The sequence below is a fragment of the Sceloporus occidentalis genome, unplaced genomic scaffold, assembly GCF_023333645.1.
Source record: "Sceloporus occidentalis isolate IW3139 unplaced genomic scaffold, rSceOcc1.0.p SCAF_5, whole genome shotgun sequence".
In the NCBI taxonomy this organism is placed as follows: domain Eukaryota; kingdom Metazoa; phylum Chordata; class Lepidosauria; order Squamata; family Phrynosomatidae; genus Sceloporus; species Sceloporus occidentalis.
The window spans coordinates 163,338,080-163,344,079 of NW_028316985.1; positions in this window are offsets into that span (position 1 = coordinate 163,338,080).

The window sequence follows — 6,000 nt, forward strand, 5'->3', positions numbered from 1 at the left end:
CTTGATTTCTAGTGACAACAATAGCATTTCATATTTGAAATGCTGCAGAAATCTTTGAAGAGATTAACAGAACAGGGTTTAGTAGAATAACCCACAACCTCAGAACCAGTGTACCTGGATAATGTCATGGGGTCTGTTGCGCTGGAAACACTGAAGATCACACTGACCACACAATTGTGGCATGCAGTCCTAACAACACATGGAGCCAACTGCAAATGAAACCAAAGAAAATATATTGCATTTTCCTCCCACCATTTAAAGAGACTTTTTCTTGCCAAGTTGTGAGTAAGAGGGGCATTGTCATTGCTCCAGGGAAAGGATCTGCTGTCATTCTCGGCCGCGCTCTCATGTCAACAATTGAGAAACAGAAGAAAGAATCCCACTACATTAGCACTTAATTTAAGGTTAATAACTCCAATTTCTCTGAGGTCATCCCAATATTTTACTTAGCCTAACAAAGGCAGACAGAATCCGCAGAAAACATTGTTCTGTGAAAACTCTACTACAGACACAGACTTTATAAGATAAATCCCAATTCTAGCTCTGGTTGACATGTCACCCCAAATCGTTCCCCTTGGAAAAAATAATTGATTAACTTATGGGAAATGTGTACATTCATTTCAGTTCAAAGTTCAGTTCTGCAGTTCAGTGCATGAGTCTTGATTTCAAAGCCCTAAATGATTTCAGAACAAAATAACTTAGAAAACACATTTCCCCATGTGAACCTACATGTGTTCTTCTGAGATCTACATTTGAGGCACTGCTCTCTATCTGCCACCACAAGGATGGCTGGTGGCTTCGATGTCAGTGATACAATGACTCTGCTTTGGGCATTATTCCAAAGTTGGGAGGAGCCACCAAAGGTGATTTTGAGGATAAGATTCCATCTATTGAAAGCTCCTTTAAAGCCATTGAATAAAACCAAGGGAGATTTACTGCACCCTGGCATGAAGTCTACTAGCCACTACTGTAAAGACAGAGAGGATCTTTCCAGTAGTGGTTCTGTTAGGATCCATACATACCCAGATCCTAAAACTGAAGTGTCAGAAGTGGAACAGGGAGAGGCACTGTTTCCTAGCAAACTCCTACACTTCAAGGAATCCTCTGTTCTTCCAGAGTCTTCAGATTTCCATTGTTGTTGGTGGCACCAGAATACTCTATACCAGTTCCTTGCATTCTCAGACAGCTTGCAAACCATCATTATCCTGGTTATTCCAGGCCTGTGGGAACCAAAGGGTAGCAAGCCAGGCAAAACCTCCAAAGCAGTTGGTGTCGGGTAGCAGACTGGAGTAAACTCAAAGAAGAGTATTTCTAAATAATGTTATTTTAAAAATTGGTAAATACTAAGAGAGAGAGAGGTCTACTCCATTTAGGACTAACTGGAGTATATGATTGAAGATGGTATCTGAAATTTGTGTTTCTGTATAGACAAATTAGTGAGATCTTCTGTTCATGAGGTTATCCTTTATAAAGAGGGGAAAGCAGTCATAAGTGTCATCCAGGATCAGGGCCTGTCTGAGAACAAAGATGAGAAGGATTCTCCAACTCCTATAAGCAGTTTCAGTTCAACTTAAATCAGATGGTTGCTTAATCAAAATCAGTTTTGTCGGCATATATTAGCACATTAACACTCTAAATGGAATAATATATTTGATTGTTGTTGTGAGGATACAAATAGAATGCAACATGTCATATTTCTGTATTAACTTTGATGGTATATTCATCTAATCAATTTCCAAAAGAGAAGCACTGAATAGGGCATGTTTGTGCATGCAGTTCAGAATCATTAATAGTTCTACAATTATTTATGCTATGTATCTTATGCCAGGGATACAATTAGGCCTGGCAATTTATTAAATATTTTAAATATGTTAATTATCTTTTTTTCAAAAGTGACTAATTAGATATAATCAATTTGCATTCTGCCACCCATTCTGCATTTTGCAAGACAAATTTGCCAACATTTGAAGGGATCAGTGAGAACTGGGCTCAAATATCTCTATAGCCATTTTATCACATTAGGAATTGATTTTTATTAGAGTTCCATTGATTTTATCTATTCTATTTTTTCTTTCAGTAGAGTAGTGAATCGCAATGCTTTCTCCAACTAGAAGACCACAGGGTTTCTTTTTCTTTTCTTTTTTACATTTGCATTGTCTTCACATATTAGGAGGTTGTTTTTGTTTGTTTGCTTGTTTGTTTGTTTTGATCTTTGCATTTGTTTAAGTGTTTTTAAGGAATTGAATTGTGGGCCGTCCTTCAGCCACCTGAGGTTTTTATTTTCTTTATTTTTTAAGTTTTTTTAGTCATTTACATGTGATTTTATAAGATTGATCTATTTGCTGTTACAGTATTCATTTATATCCTACTTTCCCCATCAATGCTGAGGCTCAATGTGGCTTTAAAACATTGTGTGTTAGTACTAAATTGGATCCCCACCACGTTTTCCTGAGATGCTCCCCATCCTTAGCACTTCTATATCAGGAAAACAAAACATAGTCCTTTCCATGCAGATAACTGCTATAGCTATTGATTTGACCAGTGCAAATGAAGACAAATTTCTTTTCATTTTGTTTTTGAAGAATTTTCCAGACATCACAAAATTGTTCCAATTGAGAAGAAAAATAATGTAAGAACACAAAAGCCATGCACACTGAATCAAATAAAAGGATCTAATATTCTTTTCATACAATGGCCAGCCAGTTGCCTATAGGAAATTCATCAACAGGACATGGATGCAATTGAATCCTCCATTCAGATTCCTCTGCAACAGATATGCAGCCATCCTGACTAATAGCTATTGATGACCCCAATTTCCATGAATTTATCCAACCCTTCTTTAAGGCCAACAAAGTTCTGTCAGAATGAATTCCGCAATTTAAGTATATACCATATACTTCCTTTTATCTGTTCTGGATCTCATACCATTCAGCTTTTTCCCTGTTTGCTGTCTGAACGTTAACATAAAAATTTTACAAGGCAAATCTGGCGGGGGGGGGGGGGGAATCAAAACTTACAGATTTTTTCATTCTACATAGTTTCTAGTAAAAACAAAAGAGGAAATATACCATATATACTCGACTATAAGTTGACTTCATGTAAAAGTTGAGAACAGTTTTTGGAGCCAAAATTATGAATTCTGATATGGATAAGCTAAGTGTAAAACATAGGAACATGTAACAAAAGATGCAAAGGCCAAAGTAAATGAGAATGATGCCAAAGATCTTACAAAATTCCTGCAAGTAAAACTGTTTCATCTTAGCCTAAAGGCTGGATGGAAGGGGAAAGAGCTATGGTAAATTTGTGGGGGAGCTGACCGGGCACAGATGGGGCTAAGAAAATGTGTGCATGTAAAAAAGGATGAAAGGGCAAAGCAAAGAAAATGGTGACTATGGCCCGGTACAAATGGGCACTTTGTGGCGTCCTCACCATGAACTAGGGCTAGATGAGGCTGGGCATTTACATGGCCAGTAGCCCTAGTACATGAGGAGGCCGCCATCATGGCTTGCCCCCATCTACATGGGTGGCACCATGATGGCGTGAGCGTGATGCAGTGACCAAACGGCGGTGGCCAGAAGTGATGCAATGAGGGCATGTGAGCACGCCAATCACACCCCTTCCAGGAAGCTGCTTTTAGCAGCTTCTTTTTGCTCTGTCGAGAGAGCGCATCATTGCCGCACCATTTGGTTGCTCCAGCAACAATGCAGGGCAACAACGGAGCTGCCCATCTGTCAAGCCCCTATATTAGCAGTGATTATAGCCTTTAATTTTAATGTGATAATGTTACCTGATTTTAAGTCAGAAAAGCTCACAAACATGCACAAATGTCTTATTCAAATCCTTCAGATTCTGATTTCTCTCTGTGCTCCTTTGAGGGGAAGCACCAAAAACCTGCCATTGCCACCATTTTTCCATCCACTTGTTCAAAGAGCTCAGAAGCGATGCCACAGCAGAAAGAGTAAAGGGGGGAGGTAAATCCTTTTTGTGTGCTCCTGGGATGGACTAAGATTTTGCCTTTCACCACTCTAGTCAGAAAATGGGGATGGTTCCCCCTTTTTTTAAAAGAAGAAGAAGAAGTAAGAGTTAAAGTACCGTACTTACATTGATCTGTGGATAAGACAACTCAGTGTTTTTGAGTTGGGTTTTTTTGAGTATATAAAGTACTTTTCAAAATGAAACACTATGTTCAGATACTGCATTAAACAATGCAAGCATTATGAAATGAATGACAAAGACTTTTAATTATCATCAGCTGATTCCAGAATTATATACTTCACCAGTAGTGAAGCTGGGGATATTTGCATAAGCACACGATTCTTTCTGTCTGATACATTACAGCATTGATCACCTGGGGGTGGCCAGCTGCCAAGAAATTTCTTAGAAATCCCTCCTGAAGACAGAGGTGAACTTTCTCCAGTTCTATGGAACCTTTCAACCCTTGAGGTTAAGCATATGATCGCAGCTGCAACCAAGCAAGGTCTGCTGTGGGGGGTTTACATATGTGCCACATGAGATTTTGATTTCATTTCAATGTGCTTTCTCAGACTCTTAATATCTGTGTCCATCAAAAGGTGTGGGATGTGGAAAAGAAGCCTTTAAATCATAGCATTTTAGGACTGGGAAAAAATCTAAAGATAATCTGGTCTACACTCCTTTACTGAAGAGGAATTAACCCACATTATTTTGATTTATCATATGTCACAAGTAGGTAGGTGGGAGGAAAATGCACTGAGCCAGATGTGCACTTTCAAATGCTCAGAACTCAAGCACTTTCTTAAAAGAAAGAATGAAAGAAAGGTGCCCCCATCAATCCTTTTCCACCCACCCTAAGAAAGAACACTTCGCCGAGCGGGGTCATAGCCCAGTGGTAGTGAACATAACTTGCATGCAAAAACATCCAGTCTCTGGCATCACCAAACAAGACTTGGGTTTGGACTGAAAACCTGGGGAGCTGTGGCCCTACTATGTAGAGCCTACAGTAGTGGGCTAGAAGAATTAATGGTCTGACTGAAATGAAAACATCTTTCAGTTTAAAAAGATACAAATTCTTCAGCACCTTTCCACTTTGACTAATCATAATGGAACAAAACAACATTGCCAAAATTCCTGTTATGTTGCTTTCTGGGCAGAAATTTCTTGAAGTCCTCTACATCAACATCAGCCTACACAGTAACATATACTTGGCACCACAGGGTTATATCAGTTGGACCTCCAAGCAATATCTTCTCCTTTAGGCTTAAACACACCTTTCCTTAATGCTGATGGTTAAATCTGTACCATCTACCTTTACATCTAAATACCCATATTGTTTTGGTCTAACAGTGGCTCAGTTTCCAGTTCTGCAGTTTTGACACAGTGCTGAATACATGCTTAATTTGGAAGGGAAAAGAAAAACTATGTGCTGGGATAAATGGAAAGAAAATATTGAAGAGTTTGAGGTGTTTTTTTCCCCAGCAGATATTTCTTTGTGCTATAGAAGCAATCTGATTTTTCAATATATGTATAAACCTTAAACTGAAAAGCAGATTTTATCATAAGTAATACTGCAAATCATTCCAATGAAAATTTGAATGAATGAGAATAATGATAAATGGAAGTGGAGAAGGTTCCACACTGGGAAGCATTTGAGCAAGCACCTAGTGTAACCCATATGTTAATATTCCATTAATAATTGTGGCATAGATGACATTTCTACACATACTCAACAGAGAACTTATGAATGGGGCACCCAGCATTATGATCACGATGTGAGGAGTAGAAAGGGGAGTAGAGCCTGGCACTGGTGACTTAATATGAAGTTTTCCCCTGCTAATTCATTTCTGCAGTTCTCTTTATTCCTAGCAGCATGTGTTGCCATTTTTCTTTCTTTGTCAAAATGACTGGCCATATTTATTTATGTATGTATTGTGTACGTATGTGCATGCTGGCTTGCTTGCTTAAATAATTCTGGAGAGGAAATGAATGGAACAATGATACAATGTGTCTGAACCTATGGCCTAC